Raw genomic sequence first — 24774 nt, forward strand, 5'->3', positions numbered from 1 at the left:
AAATAATAATAATAATAATAATGTAGTCGTGTGCATGCTCATATGTGAATTGCAAAATTACATTTAGCGTATGTGCCGACTAGCTTCTCTTAAGGGAGTAGTCAGGCGGCCATTTTACTTGCAAGAGCATCGCAATCCTTTGACTGGCCATCGGCTCTCCTGACCTGAGCGTGACAGCTCCATAGAAATACAAGCTGTCATGCTCAGGTCAAGACAGCAGACGGCCAGTCCGAGGATTGCGATGTGATCCTTGTCCGAGTAAAATGGCAGTCTGACTACACCCTTATTCTCTCAATAGTCAACAAAAAACTTTGTTAGCAGCAAATTTTCATTGATACTTGACAGCCCCTGCATCACTGAAAGAAGCAAGAAGAGAAGCTAGATGGCCGTAAGAATGAAAACGCATATGAGTCATCGTGTGATGACTACTAGAAGTGGCCCACATAGTGCTGAATCCTGATAGTGAGTATATTACATGCTGTTAGTATTTGACATGTGACAGTGCTTAACTTTATAATTAATGCTCCTAAAATAAATACAGATGTAGTAACCCCTAACTTGTCAGATGGTACAATACTTTATTAACATAGCCATGTATCACGTTATCTCACTGGGGGGTCGACAAAATGCAAGAGACAACTAGAAAAGCCGCATCAGACAGCCCAATTATGCCCCCTGCCAGCTACATTCAGGACAAGGTCCCTGTCTCCCTCTCCTCCCCTTGGTACGCCACTGCTTCAGACCACAATGGAGCAAAAGTACGTTTATTAGGACAAATTATGTGATATGAGAGGAGTTTGCGTTTGCTAAAACACCTACTTGAAAACCTATTAATCCATTTTAAAGGGAATCTCTCACCAGGTTTTTTGCTATGTAACCTGAGAGCAGCATGATGTAGGGGCAGAGACCCTGATTCCAGCGATGTGTCACTTACTTGTCTGCATGCTGTGATTTCGATACAATCCCTATTTTCTCTGCCACAGCTCTAGCAATACTATGAATACTGAGCCCTGTATAACTCCGCCCACAGCACTGATTGACAGCTTTCTGTGTACACTGTATATAGGCAGAAAGCTGCTAATTAGTGGTGGGGGCTAGAGTTGCGCAGAACAGTTGACTAAGAGTTATGAGACACCTAGTCCTGTAGTGATAATCTCCTGCTGATAAAACACTGATCTTATTGAAAACAGCAGCACACAACTCAGTAAATGACACATCACTGGAATCACGCTCTAAGCCCTTACATCATGCCTGTCTCAGATTACATAGCTAAAACCTACTGACAGATTCCCTTTAATAAAAGTCAGTGTCAGACTGGTGCTTTTTGAGCTCTTCAGAGAAATTGGTGGAAAGGATCCACACTCCAAGTGCAGCGTTTGTGATAAAACAAAGATATACAAACAAAGCAAAGTACACATAATTGGTATCGCCGGGTCCAGAACGTCCTGATTTATAAAACTGGCAAGTTATTTATTCCGTACGGCAAATACTATAAAAAAATAATAAAAACAAACTAAAAACGTAATTTTATCATCATACTGACACACAAAATTGAATGAAAAGCCAAATCGTCCCGCAAAAAAAAAAAAAGCCCTAATATGGCTCATTTGGGAAAAAAATTAAAAAGTTACAGTTCTCAGAATATGGTGGTGACGCAAAAACAAATTAAATTTGTCTGTAAAAGCAGCAAAACATAAAAAAATATATAAATCTGGTATCGCTGTAATCGTACTGACCCGGCAAACAAATCGGTCTCAGCAGTGAACCAACGTAAAAAAAAGATAAAAACAGTTACTGTACTGAATTGCTGTTTTTTGTTCATTCTGTGTCTATATAAATCTGGTATCGCTGTAATCGCACCGTTCCGAAGAATAAAGTCGCCTAATCACTTATATCGCACGAGGAACGGCGTAAAACTAACTATTCTTGTACTGTTGTCTATATGTTGATTCCACCTGCCAAGAAACCAGAATAAGGCTTGGCTTACCTTTAGGGCTCGCACACGCTGGCATATAATACGGAGGAGTATGTGGCGCCCCAGGGTCCTGGTTGTCACAGTAATGTCGCTTTCCTCACAGGGAGAGTGATGTTACGTTTGGAGGCAAGGAAGGATAACTGTCGCCAGGTACCAAAAGCATGCAACATATTCACACTTCAGGCCACCAGGGGGAGCTTTTGATCCTATTTACTAGGTGACTCCCTATATATATATATATATATATATATATATATATATATATATATATATATCTGGTAGTCTGTAGGGAGAGTTAGAAAGTTCCAGACAGCCGTCTGAGGAGGATAGAGGGTTCACGGAGCTGTGCATGCCCTAAGAGCTGCAGCTCCCAGAAAGAGACACATAGAAATCCAAATACGTTGCAGTGAGCGTGCAGGAAAGCAAAGCACAGGAGAGGATACCAGAAGGGGACCAGCCCCGAGCAGGCTGCCTCCTTCTGAGACGCAGATAACCGGTAGCCGGAACACCAAGGTAGTAAGGACCTCTACGCCTTACTTCATAGACCGGCAGGACAGCTAATTGCACATTACCTGTCCGCACCTACACCCAGGAGGCACGGTGACACCCCACAGAGACAGGTTATCTAAGAGACCCTATAAACAGGCTCAGGTCACCAGTCATACGGGATTTGTTCTATCCTACACGGGGAACAGAGAGAGAGAAACACAACATCTGTGAGGACGACCTTACGTGAGGCTTAGCAGTTAGGGACTACACCACTACAGCGCAAGGGAAGGCTATTGATTTCCACCTGGACAAGGGGACTCTGGACTTGCCTCCAAACCGGCCGGTCCCTACCTGCTCTGTGATCTGGTGCTCTGGACTGTGGCTGCTGAAACCAACAGTAAACAAGGTAAAGAGACTGCAAACCTGTGTCCTCGTTCTTTACTGCGCCATTCACCTTCTTCTATCTACACACCGGGAGCCCTGGGGATACACTTCACCTGTGGGAAGTTATACCATCTAGCTGCCATAACATCACCCCAGAGGACCCCTTAAAGCAGCGTTGGTCCTCACTGACCGAACACCACAGGTGACGTCACAAACATAAACTTTCTTCCCTTTAAAGACCTTTCCCTTTTACATGTGTGCCCAGGGCCACGGACCGGGTCGCAGCCACCGTGACATCCCCCTGTGAACACCGGACCCGGTACCGAGTAACCCCTAGCCCGTGGGGCGACTCAAGTACAACATGAGAAAACATCACATTATGCTCTAACCATTCTTATTCAGTGAGGCAGTGTTCATATGCGTATTTCTTCTCGAGTCTAATCAGCGTCAGGAAAAAAATCGGAGCATGCTGCAATTGGCTGCGTATATCAGACGAGACTTGCCAATGCAAGTCAATGGGTGTGAGAAAGAAATCGCACAGACCTTGTGTATGCCCTCCGATTTTTACATACACATCTCAAAGGAAAAAAAAAAAATTTAATCAGCCGAGAATAGTACATTTACAGCCAGAACCCTCAGAATAAACAGATATCCTGCAGATATATAATGTACAAGCCCCCTATATATAATAAACTTTCACCCTTTGTGTTTTTCATGCGGCCCAAAAGGGTGTTTAGCTTTCTTTAACCTAATAAATACCGTAATTTAAAAAAATGGCATGGGGACCCCCCATTATTATACCATTCATCAGCGTTACCGGGTCTAACAGAGGGCAGCGTCAGGCTCGGACTGGCCCACCGGAGAACCGGAGGATTCTCCGGTGGGCCCAGGCACTGACACCTGCTGGCATACTGGCCAGCAGCTGCCTAGAGCCCCCACTGCTCCAGGGCCCCCCCCCCCCCGGCCGCCCGCCCGCCTCCCACCCACCCTCCTTGAAGACGATACTCACCCTGCTCCAGCGATGCCTGTCTCAGCGTCTGCAGCTCGTCCTGAATGAGCGGTCACATGGTACCGCTCATTAAGGTCATGAATATGTGCATATTCATGACCTTAATGAGCGGTATATCACCTGACTGCTCAAGCAGGAAGAAGGTGCAGCACCGGGAGTCGGGACAGAGCCAGAGGGATGTCGGCGCGGTGTGTGACAGGTGAGTATGAGGGACGGGGGGATGGGGGGATGAAGGAGGACATAAGCCGGTGCGCCATTCAAGATAGGAGCGGGAGCGGGGGGGGGGGGGTTGGAGAGGTAAGCCATGCATACGGGGGGGGTGGAGAGGTAAGCCATTCATACAGGGGGGAATATGAGCCATGCATACAGAAGGGGGAATATGAGCCATGCATACAGGGGGGATATGAGCCATGCATACAGGGGGGGATGAGCCATGCATACAGGAGGGGGGATATGAGCCATGCATACAGGGGGGGATATGAGCCATGCATACAGAGGGGGAATATGAGCCATGCACACAGGGGGGGATATGAGCCATGCATACAGGAGGGGGAATATGAGCCATGCATACAGGAGGGGGAATATGAGCCATGCATACAGGAGGGGGGGGGGAATATGAGCCATGCATACAGGAGGGGGGGAATATGAGCCAAGCATACGGGGGGGAATATGAGCCATGCATACGAGGGGGGGATACGAGCCATGCATACAGGGGGAATATGAGCCATGCATACAGGGGGGGAATATGAGCCATGCATACAGGGGGGGAATATGAGCCATGCATACAGGAGGGGGAATATGAGCCATGCATACGGGGGGGGATATGAGCCATGCATATGGGATGGAAGGGAGATGAGCCATGCATACAGGAGGGGGGTCATTATACAGTATTGAGCATCATGTGTGGCCATTATACAGTATGGAGCATCATGTGTGGCCGTTATACAGTATGGAGCATCATGTGTGGCCGTTATACAGTATGGAGCATCATGTGTGGCCAATGGACATTATACAGTATGGAGCATCATGTGTGGCCGTTATACAGTATGGAGCATCATTTGTGGCCATTATACAGTATTGAGCATCATGTGGGATCATTATACAGTATGGAGCACTATGTGAGGCCATTATACAGTATGGAGCACTATGTGTGGCCATTATACAGTATGGAGCACTGTGTGGCCATTATACATTATGGAGCATCATGTGTGGCCATTATAGACTATGGAGCATCATGTGTGGCCATTATACAGTATTGAGCATCATGTGTGGCCATTATACAGTATGGAGAACTGTGTACGGCCATTATACAGTATGGAGAACTGTGTGTGGCCATTATACAGTATGGAGCATCATGTGTGGTGGCCGTTATACATTATTGAGTATCATGTGTGGCCATTATACAGTATGGAGCACTGTGTGGCCATATTTTTTTTTGTTTATAATTATTGTATATGAAACAGTGTGATCAGCAGTGCTAAATGGCTGTGGTTGGGACGTGGATATGGGTGTGACTAGTTGTGAAATGGGTGTGGTCAGAGGCGTGGCCTAAAATTTGCCACGGCGCACTATGCGCGCCGCAAACTTTGTACCTCCTTCCCTCCTTCAAAAGTTAGGAGGTATGGTACCACATTTGCCAGATCACGGCAAGTGCCGCAAATCCCATAGGGAATGAATGAGGCCGAACGCAGTGTTGCCGTAAGTGATCCGTTACGCAGCAGATGCAGAAAAACTGCCGGATCTGCTGCAAAAGGCAACTTTCACATCAGCGATTCTTGCCAAAGTCACTGCCGATAGTGTCATACTCACCAAAGGGGGAGGCAGCACTAAAAGTGCCTAGGGCAGCAGAAACTCTAAATACGGCCCTGGGGGGCTACATTATATTCTGTGGGGGGACTGCATTATACTCACGGTACTACGTTATATTATGGGGGGCTACATCATACTATATGAGGGGTTACAGTATACTCTATGGGGGCTGCATTATATTCTGTGGTGGGGCTGCATTATTCTCTCAGGAGACTACATTATATTATGGGGGCTACATCATACTATATGAGGGGGCTACAGTATACTCTATGGGGGGCTGCATTATATTCTATGGTGGAACTGCATTCTCTCAGGGGACTACATTATATTCTGTGGTGGGTTGCATTATACTATATGAGGGGGGCTGCATTATACCCTATGGGGGTGCTACATTATATTCTATGGTGGGGACTGCGCCTTACCTGAGGGGGTTGCGTTATATTTTGTGGAGTGCTGCCTTATATTCTATGAGAGGGGACCGTATTATATTTTATGAGGGGGCTACATTATATTCTGTGAGGGGGCTACCCCAACACTTGCTACATAATTAAGACGTGAACTACCTTATACTATAAGCCAGAAAAACCTCTTTAGCATACTTGCATCCACCTGGTAGGCTAACGTTAGCCCATACAAGGAAGAAATGTACCCACTCAGAGCAACATATTCATAAAGAGAAACAAGAGTTATTTTGGGTATGAAAAGATAAAAGACAAAAGTTTATTGAAAATTCACATTACATATAAATAACAACAGTATAAAAAGAAAGAGAGACCCAGTAAAGTGACACATGCGCAAACAGGATAACAGGGCAACCAGAAGCCTCCAACAACTTAGGCCCCTTAGTGCCTAGTAGTCTAATCAAATGTAAGGTGCACGTGCAACAGAGTACGGCACAGGTAGGCTGGCACAGACCATATATATGCGATTACCCCAGAAGGGAAAAGAGTATATAGTGAATAGAGTAACAAAACAATATCATATGGGGCCAGCCAGCACTTACCACGGGTAGAAGTTGGAGAGATTCCGGGGCCGGGTGTAAGAAGAGCCCCCCGACGCGCGTTTCGCGTCCACAACAGACCGCTTTCTTTCTTTGAGATACCTTGATACCTGTGCCGTACTCTGTTGCACGTGCACCTTACATTTGATTAGACTACTAGGCACTAAGGGGCCTAAGTTGTTGGAGGCTTCTGGTTGCCCTGTTATCCTGTTTGCGCATGTGTCACTTTACTGGGTCTCTCTTTCTTTTTATACTGTTGTTATTTATATGTAATGTGAATTTTCAATAAACTTTTGTCTTTTATCTTTTCATACCCAAAAGAACTCTTGTTTCTCTTTATGAATATATGCAGCGCCCCAGAGTCCTGGTCGTTGCAGTACTGTGGCTTCGCCACTATGGGGAGCTACGGTGCGTCCGATGGCACTGAAGGAGTTCATCGGATCAGGTATCACAGACACCAATACATTTCACAGCTGGGCCTCCGGGGGGAGCTAAGGGTGCTATTCATTAGGCCACTCCCCACCATAGTGGGTAAACTGGGGGTCAGGCAGGAAGTTAGATCAGAAAGCTGACTGGATTGGACGAAGCAACACCTAGTGGCAGAGGGTGTTGTGGAGGAAGAGACAGTAGGGTCTCTGTCAGGGGTGGGATCCTGACAGAGGCTTGGCATTGAAAGAACGTAACGGGTCCGCGCCAGCTCCGGGAAGCGGCGGGACCCAAGAAAGGACTAGAAGCGAGATAGATTGTGCTGAGTGAGAAACGAGATCAAGCAATAGGAGAATACCAGTAGGGGTCGTGCTGTAAGACCGGAGCAACATCCTACTGAGGCGCACTACCGGTGGCCGGAACGCCGAGGGAGTATTACAATAACCAGCTTCAAGCAATACTCTAAACAGCGGCAGGACAGTCAGTTTAAGGCGGGCTGTCTAACACATATCACCTATGAAGTCTTGGGAGGCAATTGCGGGAGAGGGGCGTCTCTAGGGTCCCGGAAGAACTCCAGGCCTATCCGACAAACGGGTGCCGTTCTAACTGTAACATCAGGAAGGGACGGAAGATTAGAAGAACATCATTTAATCGAGTTGTGAGGGAACTTAAGAAACAGACACAACGGTTGTGGGGTACTTTCCGTAAGCATAGCAGGGAAGGACTACAACACATAGCGCTAAGAAGGAAGGCACCGATTTCCACCTGTGAAGTGAACTCTGAAGGTGCCATTGGACCGGCCGGACTTGCGCAGCCTGGTGAACCATATTCTGGACTGAGGACTCAGAGATCTCCAGTAAAGAGGTAAAGAGACTGCAACCTGGTGTCCTCGTTATTTACCGTGACCTGCACCCCACAACTGCACCACCAACATCCACACCTATTATTTACTGTGCGCCCCACGGCAGGGTCACGGACCGGGGCCTAGCCGCCGTGACAACCCCCAGAAGCAGAGACTCGTAGGCCCGGTACCGGGTACCCCTCGGCCCTGCGGCGGTGGGGGCGCTACAACTTGGCGTCACGAACAGGATCTACTTAAGCCTGAAGAATCAGGTCATGTGTGCCTTGGAACTGTGATTTACTGTGCTTGGACTGTGCTTTATTGCAAAGACTGTGGATTGTCACTTGCCGCCAAAAGTTCGCGCCAAAACCGCCGCCATTACAGCGCTAAGGAGAGCGCAGGAGAAGAAGAAGGGCGTGGAAGTGGGCGTGAACAAGCTGAAGAGCGCGAAAGACAATGGCCGCCCAGTCTAAATATCTCGGCCCCTTGAGGACGTGTCCGTCAGCAGCCGAGATCCGCCTCCTGATCCTCAATGGTGGGCAGAGACAGAGAAAACGAAACCGCCCACGAAGGAGAGAGCGGGAAAAGGACCAGGAAGAAGAAGTCAGAGACATGGAGGACGCCGTGGCGAGCCACCCAGAGCCGGAGCGTGGGGTCGGAGCCGAGGACTGCCCCAGCTACCCGGAGGGGCACCGCAACCAGGCCTCCACCGCTGATGCTGAATTCCTGCAGGCCGGAGTGGACGAGCTCGGCGACCGACCCCGGCGGACGCAGCTGAGCACCGAGGCCGGGTGGAAGAAGGCCATCATCAGGAGCCTCACCGGACATCTGTCGGCAGCCTCATCTGGTCCGGAGCAGGAAAGAAGTCCCAGCGCTCCGAAGCTGGAAAGCAAGGCGCTGCCGGGAAGGGGTATGCTGCGAGCAGAGATGACAACGCCGCAGCACAAGGTCCCGCAACCAGCGTTCCAGACCCCAGCGGAGACGGAGCAGACCGGCACCGGAGGGACCGCATCTGAAGCAGGTATGAAGGACGACCCTGCCCTGATGACTGACACCACTCCCGTGACTGCTGGTGCCACAGCTGCTGACCCCGTTCCAGTGACTGATCTTGCAGCAGCCTCTACCTCTGCTGCAACAAATGCCCCTACTCAAGCTGCGCAGACCTCCATCGCTGCGCATGATTTAACCATACATGAAAGACGGATTAACGGCGTTTGTCCAGCACTGGGTGTAACCCTGGACCTCACTTTTCCCAGGCCGAGAAGGGTTAAGTGCCAGGTGCAGCCCTGGAAGCCGTCCAACTAAGCCTCGGAAACCTGAAACTGTAAATAGTTAACTGTTTATTTCCTTGCTGTTTTGCTGCTAAAACCCGTCCTGGGTTAACTCTTAAAGGGATCCCTTTGTTTACCCGGGATCCCTATTGCTTTTTATTTTTGCTTTCACTTTCATTTTTGCTTTTTGTTCCACAATGTTATAAAAACTGCTGAATCATGAACAGTGCATGATACAAACTGCTTGTAAATAGTTTGCACCTTCTTAAAGGAGCTCCCTGCTGGTAATACTTAAAGAAGGACTCTTTGCGAAGATACCGCACTGGAACCTTTGCTGAGCATGGACTGGTAGTCTGAAAAGACGAACTACCTCAGAAAGACTTGATCCCCTCTTAAAGGGGATGTTCATTTGTCACGCTTCGATAGTAATATTGCTTAAGATGAGTAGCAATGATGTCTTGACCAAAGGAAATGATGATAATGTTTATATGAGAAAAGTTATATGTGTTTAACTGGTTAAATGTGAAGAAATATTGATAATGTGCTCTGAGAAGAAAAAGGTGAAAGATAGAAGAAGGATGCAGTGGACCCGTAGAGATAGACGTGGTGTCCAGCATGCATAGTAGACAGAAAGATAATGAGAAGGCTAATGTTCGATAGAAAATGTTTTTGATAATGCTGATGGATAGTTAATGGGGATAGAAGGTAAACCCTGAGTTCTCATAGGAGTCAAGAAGAGATGGCTCAGTGCTCTAAAACTGAAAGTAATGTTATGTTCTATACTGTGTATAGTAGTTGAAAAGGCAGTAGGCCCTGGCTGAACGGGGCGGTCCTGTAACTGAAAGGAGAGGCAGTAGGTCTGGTGCCGATAGGACAGGCGGTCCTGCAGATTTAAAGAAGGAGAATGAAAAAGTTAAAATACCTTATAATGTGATTATAGGAAGGTCTTTAGTGGATTCAGAGTGTATGTCCTTAAAGGCAAAGTTAAATTATTGTTCAACAATTTTTGCACTTAGTAGAATACCCGGTTGGGTAAGAAAAGTTAATTATAGCATGTTGCTATGATATTTTACCATGTTTGTAACGTTCAAGTGTCCTCACCTCCCATAAAGGGAAGCTCTGTTCAAATATGCTTATTGTTATTGCACTCAACAAAATTGTATGTCTTTTTGCTAACTTGTATTGTTGTTTTCTTCCCAGTCCCGGAGTACTGTGTTTAACCAGGGGGGAGTGCAGCGCCCCAGAGTCCTGGTCGTTGCAGTACTGTGGCTCCGCCACTATGGGGAGCTACGGTGCGTCCGATGGCACTGAAGGAGTTCATCAGATCAGGTATCACATACACCAATACATTTCACAGCTGGGCCTCCGGGGGGAGCTAAGGGTGCTATTCATTAGGCCACTCCCCACCATAGTGGGTAAACTGGGGGTCAGGCAGGAAGTTAGATCAGAAAGCTGACTGGATTGGACGAAGCAACACCTAGTGGCAGAGGGTGTTGTGGAGGAAGAGACAGTAGGGTCTCTGTCAGGGGTGGGATCCTGACAGAGGCTTGGCATTGAAAGAACGTAACGGGTCCGCGCCAGCTCCGGGAAGCGGCGGGACCCAAGAAAGGACTAGAAGCGAGATAGATTGTGCTGAGTGAGAAACGAGATCAAGCAATAGGAGAATACCAGTAGGGGTTGTGCTGTAAGACCGGAGCAACATCCTACTGAGGCGCACTACCGGTGGCCGGAACGCCGAGGGAGTATTACAATAACCAGCTTCAAGCAATACTCTAAACAGCGGCAGGACAGTCAGTTTAAGGCGGGCTGTCTAACACATATCACCTATGAAGTCTTGGGAGGCAATTGCGGGAGAGGGGCGTCTCTAGGGTCCCGGAAGAACTCCAGGCCTATCCGACAAACGGGTGCCGTTCTAACTGTAACATCAGGAAGGGACGGAAGATTAGAAGAACATCATTTAATCGAGTTGTGAGGGAACTTAAGAAACAGACACAACGGTTGTGGGGTACTTTCCGTAAGCATAGCAGGGAAGGACTACAACACATAGCGCTAAGAAGGAAGGAACCGATTTCCACCTGTGAAGTGAACTCTGAAGGTGCCATTGGACCGTCCGGACTTGCGCAGCCTGGTGAACCATATTCTGGACTGAGGACTCAGAGATCTCCAGTAAAGAGGTAAAGAGACCCCCAGAAGCAGAGACTCGTAGGCCCGGTACCGGGTACCCCTCGGCCCTGCGGCGGTGGGGGCGCTACATATACCTTATACTATACCCTGATATTAGTGCTTTTTACCACACAATTGGAGGTCTTGTATCTATTTCTATGTAGCTACATAGTGGGCCCCAAGAATGATTTTCTCTGGTGGGCCCAAGGTGCTGGGCAGCGTGACTCCTTTTTGGTGAACCAGGGAGAGTGTAGGGAGTGTTTTTTCAAATAAAGTATTTTTGTGTTTTTATCTTTGATTACTGGGTCATTAATGGGGGGTGTCTGATAGACACCTCTCCATTACTAACCACAGGCATTGATGGCAGCTGTGATTTTTGACAAATTACAGCTGACATCAAGCCCAGCAACCATTATGCCGATTGTGACTGCTCCAGGGCAATCTGAAGGAGCCGGGCAAGGCGTCAAAATAGGTGCATCTCATTTGGGGTGGCTGAGGGCTGGTATTTTTAGGCTGGGAAGGGCCCAATATCTACCAATATCCATTGACCTTCCCAAACTGATAATATCAGCTTGCAGCTGTCTGCTTTACCTTTGCTGATTATTAAAAAAAAAAGGAGAGGGGACCCCACGTCTTTTTTCATTATTATGTATTAGGTTTAAACCAGGCTAAACACCCTTTAGTGCCACACGAAAGACACCGGGTGCTTGTCACCAGAAACGCAAGATGGGCACAATATTTGGGGCCTTTGCTGGTGTTTTTTGTTAATAATACTAATTTACTGAGATAATGACTTTGGGGTTTTCATTGGCTGTAAGCCATAATCGTCAACATTAACAGAAATAAACACTTGAAATAGATCACTCTGTAATGACTCTATATAATATGTGAGTTTCACTTTTTGTATTGAAGAACTGAAATAAATTAACTTTTGATGATATTCTACATTTTGTGAGATGCACCTGTATATACATGCACCTATACACAAAGATCTAAATGGTTTGCACAAAAACGTTTCCTCTTCCTCCTGGTGACATCACGGTTTTCCTTTTATTAACACCCGTGTGTTTTTTTGGAGCAAATATGCAATCTTTTTTAACACCTGTGTGTTTTACTAACTTCATTGAAGTCAATGGGTAAAAAAAAAAATGCTGGAAGAACTGATATGATGCAGACTTGAATATCCGCCAAATCTGCAAGTGTGCATGAGACTTCAGGATTGTCAATCACTTTGCTGGCCTCAGGAAACAGTTCAGGTTTTGTGACAAATCCGCATGGAAAAAAAAAACATGATAAAAACTTGGCAAAAATGCAACATGTGCACACAGCCTTAGAAATAATTAGTCATGGTATAAAAAGTGTGCATGGTAAAAACATTTCTGCAATGTTTCCAGATCATGATATGATAACATAATGCTTCTCTCAGTACTGGGACACGACCGGGTTTACAAATATCAGTTCTAGCTATTTTGTACATAAGCCTGCTAAGTATCTTGGCTCTCTGCCGTCACGTAGCTGGCAGCCGCTCCCTGTACCGTGAAATAACAAGCTCTGGTACACAGTGACATCATCTACTGTATGAAAATGACCCCGTTACTGAATAAGCTATTTGTAATGGTGACGACACGGGAACCGTACGCTTCGTTTTCACTTTTGGATCTGGAATGTAGGAGTTGCTGCTCCAAGTTGGACAGATCTCCCTGTCCCCATCTCGCCCTCTCTTATGACTCGGTATCAGATCCCCAGCAGCTCTCCTGCTTTGCATCCAGTCTCTTTCCAGCAGCTGAATCAATTGCACTGACTCACCCGCTGCTGACATCTTCCTGGGGCTGAGCTGTGACATCAGCTTCTTAAAATAGAGCTTGCTGCTGGAATTGCTCCCAGCCTCCATCTATAGGCCCTCTGTGGTTAGCTGGTCTATAGGTCTCTTATCTACCCCGTGCCTCACACATAATGCTTGCATGGAAAACTGGAGTCTCGGCTTTCATTCTGCTCAATAACAATTTATGCCTCCTATCTCCATCTTCATAAGCCTTGCGGTATTCACCCTCCACCCCCAGAATTCATCTACCAGCTAGATATTAACTAACAATTTCCTGAAATGGTGAACCATCAAATATTCTATGAACACATGGAGATAGTCAACATGAAGTCATCCCGAAGGGTCATACATAATGACACAACACATCCGGTAGAGTCTGAATACAGCTTTAGGACATCAGTACATGGGTTGGAAGGGTTACAGTGTTTGAACTGTCATCTCTATTTCTTCTTTTGATATTTTCTGAAAAATTGGCTGTTCTTGAAAAGAAGTCAATTTCGAGGCTTGTTTACGCAGTATTATTCATGTGCTTTGTTGTAAGCTGGCCAAACGCATTACATAGTTATGGACTGAAGACTGGTGAAAACAAAAGGATTGAGCATGTTAAAATCCATTATGCCTGACCAGTCTTTTCGCAGTAAGGAGAACCTCAGGACTACATTTGCTGTAGGGAGAACATTGGGACTTCTCTATACATATTATATGATTGGGTAATCATGGGCACCTTTAGGCTTTGTTTTTTGTTGTGTTGAGAGTCTACATTTAGCGTTCCTGTGGCTTTTCCAACAGTTGTGAGACAAGGATAGGCCAGTCTGCAGTACTATCCTGGATGTTCTCCATTAAATTCAAAGAAGTCCATCAGCGTTACATTTGGGATCCATCACAGCGTCCTGTCTACTATAAACAGAAACTTGTAAGTATTTTCTTGACTGATAGTTGTTGAAATGTGACATTGGAAGCTGAAGGCCCAGATGTGTCAGGCTTATGTTTATCAGACTGCTGACACCAGATGGACATTTATAAATAACTAGATGGTGGCCTGATTCTAACGCATCGGGTATTCTAGAATATGTATGTAATAAATAATAATAAAAATAAGTTTACTTATATAGCGCCAACATATTCCGCAGCGATTTACAAATTATAGAAGGGATTTGTACAGACAATAGACATTACAGCATAACAAAATCACAGTTCAAAATAGATACAAAGAGGAGTGAGGGCCCTGTCGCAAGCTTACAATCTATAGGAAAAAGGGAGACACGAGAGGTGAATGGTAACAATTGCTTTTGTTGTTCGGACCAGCCATAGTGTAAGTTTATTTATGAAGATTTAAGAATAATGCAATGAATACACAGGATTTTCCGGGTAAAATATATACATTATCAGTGAAGCGGTGTTTAAATCCTGCGCCAATATCACTGATTGGTCGCCGCCGGCCGGGCATGACTAATCAGCGCAGCGGGGTTTAAATCTCGAGCCAAAATCGCTGATTGGTCGTGTCCAGCCCGGCGCGGCCAATCAGCGAAGCGTGGTTCAAATCCCGTGCCATTTTGCAGCTGGACTGCGCATGTCGCTGATTGGTCGCGGCCAGCCGGGCGCGACCAATCAGTGAGGGCTGACCCACACGTCCAGATAATTCCGGTACCGGAATAAATCGGTACCGGAGTTATCCGTGTCCGTGTGCCTGGGAACTCACGGAGGCCATACCTGCGGCACACGTGTGCCGCCCGTATGGCGAGTGGGTACCACACGGAGCGTGTGGTACCCACTCTGCATGGTGCTGAAGCTGCGATTCATATCATCCCTGCAGCAACGTTTGCTGCAGGGAAAATATGAAGAATAGTGTTTAAAATAAAGATCCATGTGTCCGCCGCCCCCCCACCCCCTGTGCGCCCCCCCCGCTGGTCAGAAAATACTCACCCGGATCCCCCGTCGGCAGTCGCTCCTTCCTGGTCTGGCCGCCTCTTACTGTATGCGGTCACGTGGGGCCGCTCATTTACACTCATGAATAGGCGGCTCCGCCCCTATTGGAGGTGGAGCCACATATTCATGAGTGTAATCGGCCGCATACAGTAGGAGGCGCGGCCAGACCAGGAAGGAGCGACTGCCGACGGGGGACCCGGATAAGTATTTTCTGACCAGCGGGGGGGGCGCACAGGGGGTGGGGGGGCGGCGGACACATGGATCTTTATTTTAAACACTATCATTCATATTTTCTCTGTAGCAAACGGTGCTACAGGGAAGATATGAATGGCGGCTTCAGCACCATGTGGGGGGGACAGCGCTTACTGTAGCGCTGTCTCCGGCACGCCACACGGACCCCAGACGGAGAATGTCCGTGTGAGGTGCGTGTTTTACACGGACCCATTGACTCTATTGGGTCCGTGTAATCCGTGCGCTCCCACGAACACTGACATGTCTCCGTGTTTGGCACACGGAGACACGGTCCGCACACGGTCCGCACAAAATCAATGACATCTGAACAGATGCATTGATTTTTATGGGTCTACGTGTGTCAGTGTCTCCGGTACGGGAGGAAACTGTCACCTCACGTACCGGAGCCACTGACGTGTGAAACCGGCCTGAAGCGGTGTTTAAATCCCGCACCAATATCGCTGATTGGTCGCATCCGGACGGGCGTGACCAATCAGCGCAGCAGGGTTTAAATCCAGAGCCAATATCGCTGATTGGTCGCGGCCGGCCGGGCACGACCAATCAGCGAAGCGTGGTTCAAATCCCGGGACAATTCGCGGCCGGACTGCGCCTGTTACTGATTTGTCGCAGGCAGCTGGCGAGACCAATCAGTGACGCAGGATTTCCGTTACAGACAAACAGACAGAATTAGACGATTATATAGTAGATACCGGATGCGTTAGAATCGGGCAACCATCTAGTATTCATATAAACATTGGTGCTTACATTTATGTTTTAACCCATTGGACACACTGCCATTGTTTTTCTCCTGTCTTTATTTTAAGAGTCAAAACTTTATTAGTCATCTATCGCTGTATGACAGCTTGTTTTCTACAGGATAACTTATAGTTTTCAAAGACACCATTTATTTTACCATATGATAAACTTAAAAACGGGGAACATTTTTATTCTCTCCCTTACACACTGTCCTCCATGTTGTTCTCTCCCTCACAGACTGTCCTCCATGTTATTCTCTCCCTCACACACTGTCCTCCATGTTATTCTCTCCCTCACAGACTGTCCTCCATGTTATTCTCTCCCTCACAAACTGTCCTCTATGTTATTCTCTCCTTCACAGACTATCCTCCATGTTATTTTCTCCCTTACAGACTGTCATCCATGTTATTCTCTCCCTCACAGACTGTCCTCCATGTTATTCTCTCCCTCACAGACTGTCCTCCATGTTATTTTTCTCCCTCACAGACTGTCCTTCATGTTATTCTCATTCTAGTATATGTATGTGCAGCGCCCCAGAGTCCTGGTCGTTGCAGTACTGTGGCTCCGCCACTAAGGGGAGCTATGGTGCGTCTGATGGCACTGAAGGAGTTCATCTGATCAGGTATCACAGACTCCAATACATTTCACAGTCAGGCCTCCGGGGGGAGCTAAGGGTTCTATTCACTAGGCCACTCCCCACCTTAGTGGGTAAACTGGGGGTCAGGCAGGAAGTTAGATCAGAAAGCTGACTGGGTTGGAACCAGGCAACACCTTGTGGCAGAGGGTGTTGCAGGAGAAGATTCAGTAGGGTCCCTGTCAGGGGTGGGATCCTGACAGAGGCTTGGCAACTTGAGCGAACGTAACGGGACCGTGCCTGCTCAGTATAGCGGCGGTACCCAAGAAAGGACCAGAAGCGAGATAGATTGTGCTGAGTGAGAAACGAGATCAAGCAATAGGAGAATACCAGTAGGGGTCGTGCTGTAAGACCGAAGCAACACCCTACTGAGGTGCACTACCGGTGGCCGGAACGCCGAGAGGGTATTTCAACATCCAGCTTCAAGCAATACTCTAAACAGCGGCAGGGCAGTCAGTCTAAGGCGGGCTGTCTAACTTAAATCACCTATGCAGTCTTGGGGGGCAACTTGTGGAGAGGGGCGACTCTAGGGTCCCGGAAGAGCTCCGAGCCTACCCGTCAAACGGGTGCCGTCCCAACCAGAACACCAGGGAGGGACGGAGGATTAGCAGAACATCATCTAATCGAGCTGTGAGGGAACTTAAGAAACAGACACAACAGTTGTGGGGACTTTCTGTAAGCACAGCAGGGAAGGACCGCAACACATAGCGCTAGAAGGAAGGCACAGATTTCCACCTGCTAAGAGAACTCTGGAGGTGCCATTGGACCGGCCGGACTTGCGTAGCCTGGTTATCCGGATTCCGGACTGAGGACCCAGAGATCTTCAGTAAAGAGGTAAAGAGACTGCAACCTGGTGTCCTCGTTATTTACTGCATCGCACCACAGCCTCACCACCATCATCCGTCATACATATCTATCACCGTACGCCCCTCGGCAGGGTCACGGACCGGGCCTAGCCACCGTGACAACCCCAGAGCAGAGACTCAGAGGCCCGGTACCGGGTACCCCTCGGCCCTGCGGCAGTGGGGGCGCTGCAAAACTTGGCGTCACGAACAGGATCTACTTAAGCCTGAAGAATCAGGTCATGTGTGCCTTGGAACTGTGATTTACTGTACTTTATTGCAAAGACTGTGGATTGTCACTTGCCGCCAAAAGTTCGCGCCAAAACTGCTGCCATTGCAGCGTCACAGGGAGCGCAGAGGAAGAAGAAGGGCGTGCCATGGGAGGAGACTACCAAAGCGGCGCCAGAAGTAGCGACCGCCCCCTCCAACTCCTGCTGCGAGAGGACGACCTGCCCAGCAGCAGAGGAGAACCGCCCCCTGATTTGCAACGGCGGGAACGAGGTGAAGGAGGAGCCCGACCTCAGACAAATGGCGGAGCCAGGTGCATGCGTTGCCGCCGAATGCCAGACAGCGACGATGAGCAGCAAGTGCCCGAGCAACGGCGAGGTGATCCCGGCTTGCCCTCACCCATCAGAAGCGGACTCGCGTCCACCGCCGGTGAGGGACCTGAACTCCTTGGAGCCGCCAGTGGAGGAGCCGAGCCTACCTATCCCAGCCACGGAACCATGGAGGGCGGAGTTACATCAAGAGGTGACTCTGGAGGAGCCGCGGTCCGGGCTGCAGCCGATTCCAGTGCCCTTGTCAACGGACCGGAGCGACATCGGTGGAATCACATCAGGCGCAGGTATGGACGGCATCCCTACTCCCCTGACCGATCCCGCTCCTGTGACCGCTCCTCACCCCAGCAATGATCGTTCCTTCTTGGTGGAGCGGGTCATCCTCACCTCTAACGCGATGGGGAAGCTAGTGCCTCCGCTACCAACCAAGATGGGAGAACCCATAGATGTGGGCCTAGACGGGGTGATCCTCCGGTGGGACACCCCCTGGACCGGGCCGGATGGGACCCGGGAGGATGGCCTCACCCTTGCGGTACTTACCTGGGAACAGTATAAGCAATGTCTAATACAACACTGGAAAGATCGAGACGAGACCGAACAACCTGACACACAACGTAAGAAGTCTGCGCCCGGCAGGAAAGACGTAGTAAAGCGGGGAACTGTGCTGGCCTACCACCCGAAGAGGGGATGGGGCTCCATACAGGAACCGGGGCTAGCAACTGATGTCTTTGTTACTAGCTACAACGTGAAAACCCCCTGCTGCAGTCGAGATGGTGACCCATTACAAAGGGGGGATCAGGTGACTTACACCCGTCATCGGAATGCACAAGGGTGGTGTGCCCGGAACGTTCGACGGTGTGAACCTGAGAGAGCGCCCCCTGTTGCCCCGATCAAGACTGATCCCGATTTGCCAGATCTTGTTCCTATCACCACCGTACGCCTTGTAGCGGCTACTGAACTCGCAAGCAGGATTAGCCTTCAAATCCAGACACCGGCTGATCTGATGGCGCCTGAGAGACCAACTACCAGCATGGGTGCTGCCTCAGCCAGGGGTGGGGAACCACCCTCGGCATCAAAAGAGTAAGAAACTGCAGTACCTGTAAATAGTTCTTTAACTGTTTGTTCGTTTCCTGTTTTGCTGCTAGACCCGTCCAGGGTTAACTCTTAAAGGGATCCCTATTGTTTTGTTTGTTCTTCTAAGTTTTGCACAAGTTTCCAGAACTGCCGCAATCATGAACAGTGCATGATACAAACTTTTTGTAAATAGTTTGCACCTTATTAAAGGTGCTCCCTACTGGTTTTACTTCAAAAAGGACTCTTTGTGAAGATACCACACTGAAACCTTTGCCGAGTATGGACTGGTAGCTTGAGAAGTTATGCTACCTCATACAGACTTGGTCCCCTCTTAAAGGGGATGTTCATTTGTTGCACTTAAATGGTGATATTGCTTTAAGACAGGTGGCAATAATGTTTGATGAAAGAAAGTGATGATAATGTGTACATGAGAAAGTTATATGTATCCAACTAGTTAATTGTAAAGAAATGCTGATAATGTTGATAGACAATGAGGATAGAAGGTGAACCCTGAGTCCTCCTAGGAGCCATATAGAAATGGCTCAGTACTCTTAAACTGAAAGTAATGTTATGCTCTATACTGTGTATAGTAGTTGAAAAGGCAGTAGGCCCGGGCTGAACGGGGCGGTCCTGTAACAGAAAGGAGAGGCAGAAGGTCTGGTGCCGTTAGGACAGGCGGTCCTGCAGATTTAAAGTAGGAGAATGAAAAAGTTAAATTGCCTTATAATGTGATTATAAGAAGGTTTTTAGTGGATTCAGAGTGTATGTCCTTAAAGGCAATGTTAAATTATTGTTCAACAATTTTGCACTTAGTAGAATACCCGGTTGGGTAAAAGCAAGTTATTTATAGCATGTTGCTATGACATTTAACTATGTTTGTAACGTTCAAGTGTCCTCACCTCCCATAAAGGGAAGCTCTGTTTAAGTATACTTATTGTTATTGCACTCAACAAAACTGTATGTCTTTTTGCTAACTTGTATTGTTGTTTTCTTCTCAGTCCCGGAGTACTGTGTTTAACCAGGGGGGAGTGCAGCGCCCCAGAGTCCTGGTCGTTGCAGTACTGTGGCTCCGCCACTAAGGGGAGCTATGGTGCGTCTGATGGCACTGAAGGAGTTCATCTGATCAGGTATCACAGACACCAATACATTTCACAGTCGGGCCTCCGGGGGGAGCTAAGGGTTCTATTCACTAGGCCACTCCCCACCTTAGTGGGTAAACTGGGGGTCAGGCAGGAAGTTAGATCAGAAAGCTGACTGGGTTGGAACCAGGCAACACCTTGTGGCAGAGGGTGTTGCAGGAGAAGATTCGGTAGGGTCCCTGTCAGGGGTGGGATCCTGACAGAGGCTTGGCAACTTGAGCGAACGTAACGGGACCGTGCCTGCTCAGTATAGCGGCGGTACCCAAGAAAGGACCAGAAGCGAGATAGATTGTGCTGAGTGAGAAACGAGATCAAGCAATAGGAGAATACCAGTAGGGGTCGTGCTGTAAGACCGAAGCAACACCCTACTGAGGCGCACTACCGGTGGCCGGAACGCCGAGAGGGTATTTCAACATCCAGCTTCAAGCAATACTCTAAACAGCGGCAGGGCAGTCAGTCTAAGGCGGGCTGTCTAACTTAAATCACCTATGCAGTCTTGGGGGGCAACTTGTGGAGAGGGGCGACTCTAGGGTCCCGGAAGAGCTCCGAGCCTACCCGTCAAACGGGTGCCGTCCCAACCAGAACACTAGGGAGGGACGGAGGATTAGCAGAACATCATCTAATCGAGTTGTGAGGGAACTTAAGAAACAGACACAACAGTTGTGGGGACTTTCTGTAAGCACAGCAGGGAAGGACCGCAACACATAGCGCTAGAAGGAAGGCACAGATTTCCACCTGCTAAGAGAACTCTGGAGGTGCCATTGGACCGGCCGGACTTGCGTAGCCTGGTTATCCGGATTCCGGACTGAGGACCCAGAGATCTTCAGTAAAGAGGTAAAGAGACTGCAACCTGGTGTCCTCGTTATTTACTGCATCGCACCACAGCCTCACCACCATCATCCGTCATACATATCTATCACCGTACGCCCCTCGGCAGGGTCACGGACCGGGCCTAGCCACCGTGACAACCCCAGAGCAGAGACTCAGAGGCCCGGTACCGGGTACCCCTCGGCCCTGCGGCAGTGGGGGCGCTGCATATGTAGTTTATTTATGAACGCTGATTGGTCGAGGCCGGCCGGATTTCGGTTACAGACAAACAGACCCTTAGACAATTATATATAGAGACTAGATGGTGGCCCGATTCTAACGCATCGGGTATTCTAGAATATGTATAGTAGTATATAGCACAGCCCACGCAGTATATAACACAGCCCACGTAGTATATAGCACAGCCCACGTAGTATATAGCACAGCCCACGTAGTATATAGCACAGCCACATAGTATATAACACAGCCACGTAGTATATAGCACAGCCACGTAGTATATTGCCTAGCCACATAGTATATTGCCCAGCCAGGTAGTATATCGCACTGCCACGTAGCATATTGCACAGCCACGTAGTATATTGCACAGCCACGTAGTATATAACACAGCCCACGTAGTATATAACACAGCCCACGTAGTATATAACACAGCCACTTAGTATATAGCACAGCCACGTAGTATATTGCCCAGCCACATAGTATTTTGCACAGCCACGTAGTATATAGCACAGCCCACATAGTATATAGCACAGAGACGTAGTATATAACACAGGCCACGCAGTATATAACACAGCCCATGCAGTATATAACACAGCCCACGTAGTATCTAACACAGCCCACGTAGTACATAGCAATGTGGGCACCATATCCCTGTTAAAAAAAAGAATTAAAATAAAAAATAGTTATATACTCACCTTCTGGCGGCCCCTGGATCCAGCCCAGGCGTTTAGCGATGCTACTCGCGACGCTCTGTTCCCAGTAATGCATTGCAGCAATAACACGCGAGACCGCTACGTCATCTCCGGTCATTGCCGCAATGCATTCTTGGGACCGGAGCATCGTGAGGAGCGGGAAAGGCGCCGGAAGGTGAGAATATAATGATTTTTTTTTTTTTTTAACATTAGATCTTTTTACTATTGTCCGTTTAATGGACTGCTAAACCGCAATGGGGGCACTGACTGGAGGGGAGTAGGGAAGGGCGAATTCGCGGCCGGACTGTGCCCGTCGCTGATTGGTCGCGGCTAGTGTTGAGCGATACCGTCCGATACTTGAAAGTATCGGTATCGGAAAGTATCGGCCGATATCGGCAAAGTATCGGATCTAATCCGATACCGATACCCGATACCAATACAAGTCAATGGGACTCAAGTATCGGACGGTATCGCTGATGGTTCCCAGGGTCTGAAGGAGAGGAAACTCTCCTTCAGGCCCTGGGATCCATATTAATGTGTAAAATAAAGAATTAAAATAAAAAATATTGCTATACTCACCTCTCCGACGCAGCCTGGACCTCACCGAGGGAACCGGCAGCGTTCTTTGCTTAAAATGCGCGCGTTTACTTCCTTCCGTGACGTCACGGCTTCTGATTGGTCGCGTGCCGCCCATGTTGCCGCGACGCGACCAATCACAGCAAGCCGTGACGTAATTTTCAGGTCCTCAATGCCTAATTCTAGGCATTGATGATTTTAAAATTACGTTCCGGCTTGTGATTGGTCGCGTCGCGGTCACATGGGCGACGCGACCAATCACAAGCCGTGACGTCACGGGAGGCAGGAAACGCGCGCATTTTAAAATTACGTCACGGCTTGTGATTGGTTGCGTGCCGCCCATGTGACCGCGACGCGACCAATCACAGCAAGCCGTGACGTAATTTCAGGTCCTGTATGCCTAATTCTGCATTGAGGACCTGAAATTACGTCACGGCTTGCTGTGATTGGTCGCGTCGCGGTCACATGGGCGGCACGCGACCAATCACAAGCCGTGACGTAATTTTAAAATGCGCGCGTTTCCTGCCTCCCGTGACGTCACGGCTTGTGATTGGTCGCGTCGCCCATGTGACCGCGACGCGACCAATCACAAGCCGGAACGTAATTTTAAAATCATCAATGCCTAGAATTAGGCATTGAGGACCTGAAAATTACGTCACGGCTTGCTGTGATTGGTCGCGTCGCGGCCACATGGGCGGCACGCGACCAATCAGAAGCCGTGACGTCACGGAAGGAAGTAAACGCGCGCATTTTAAGCAAACAACGCTGCCGGTTCCCTCGGTGAGGTCCAGGCTGCGTCGGAGAGGTGAGTATAGCAATATTTTTTATTTTAATTCTTTCTTTTACACATTAATGTTGTTTCGATACTGATACCCAATACCACAAAAGTATCGGATCTCGGTATCGGAATTCCGATACCCGCAAGTATCGGCCGATACCCGATACTTGCGGTATCGGAATGCTCAACACTAGTCGCGGCCGACCAGCTGCGACCAATCAGCGACGCGGGATTTCCATGTCAGACAAACAGACGGAAGTGACCCTTAGACGATTATATAGATAGATGTTCTTTAGGAATTTGTATGTTGGGAAGTATAATATTCCTCTTTTTTATATAATGGTGGTAAATGTGTAGGTGGTTTCCAGACAGGAAAGAACGGTGCTCAGGACAGATGTCGTTCCTGATGACATGCTCTCCATAAGCACATGTGGGATGCAGCTGTTGTGGAAAACACATGCCTCAAACAGTAGGAATGGAATAATGGAAAATCGTCTTCTTCAGCTTATCCCAGAGGGAGCGAGTGAGAACACAAGATAATGAATGCTGCAAATTATATGAACCTAAAACATTGTGTTCGCTAGCTTATTACACCCATCAGGCCTGACATCTAATGTCTTCATTAGACATATTTCTAAGACTAGATGCAGTATGTGCTGCTTTCGCTATAATAAGACTGAACTAAGGCAACATTAATCACATTTATGCTTGGCTCATAATATTGTGTAAAATTTAATTAAAAGGGTTTGTTTTTACTACCTACCACTTATTTAAAGGAACTTACTCGGCAGTCATTATAGGGTCATGCTCCTGAATCTCCCAGAAGTTGCTGCTAGCCTCCGCAAAAAAAAAGTATAGTATTATGCTGTGCCAATTTATATAGATGAACAACCACAGTCACACATCCATGTCATGGTGTGAGCACATTCCATAATGCACGGACTATCCATGATCCGCGAGGCTACTGACCCCAAACTTGACAGCCTCATTCATGTATCACGGTTCAGGCACGCACTGACCGTGGTACTCATGAGTCAAACTTGACAGCCTCATAGACATGTATGAGGCTGTCAGGTTCGGGGCAGAAACCAGCAGTCTGTGCATCATGGTCCATGTTTGAACCGTGAGACGGATGGATGAGGCTGTTAAGTTCGGGTTTTGAGCCCCACAGACAGTCTGTGCCAGGACCGTGACACATGGATAAGTGAATGCAGCATAAGGCCTCATTCACACCTCCATGCTGTACGTATGTTTTGAATGCATGTTTTTTCACAGATCCAACACGTACCCATTATAATCTATGGTGCTAGTCACATGTCCATGTTTTTTCACGGAT

General features: G+C 48.2%; 1 long non-coding RNA gene across 1 annotated transcript; it reads left to right on the forward strand.

Moving 5' to 3' along the window:
* Positions 1–343: 343 nt before the first annotated feature.
* On the forward strand, positions 344–23982 carry LOC143793907 (uncharacterized). The gene is made up of 3 exons (XR_013220328.1): positions 344–462; positions 13979–14102; positions 23796–23982. It is a non-coding gene; the product is annotated as an uncharacterized LOC143793907 (long non-coding RNA).
* The last annotated feature ends 792 nt before the right edge of the window (positions 23983–24774 follow it).

This window comes from Ranitomeya variabilis, chromosome 1 (assembly GCF_051348905.1).
Source record: "Ranitomeya variabilis isolate aRanVar5 chromosome 1, aRanVar5.hap1, whole genome shotgun sequence".
In the NCBI taxonomy this organism is placed as follows: domain Eukaryota; kingdom Metazoa; phylum Chordata; class Amphibia; order Anura; family Dendrobatidae; genus Ranitomeya; species Ranitomeya variabilis.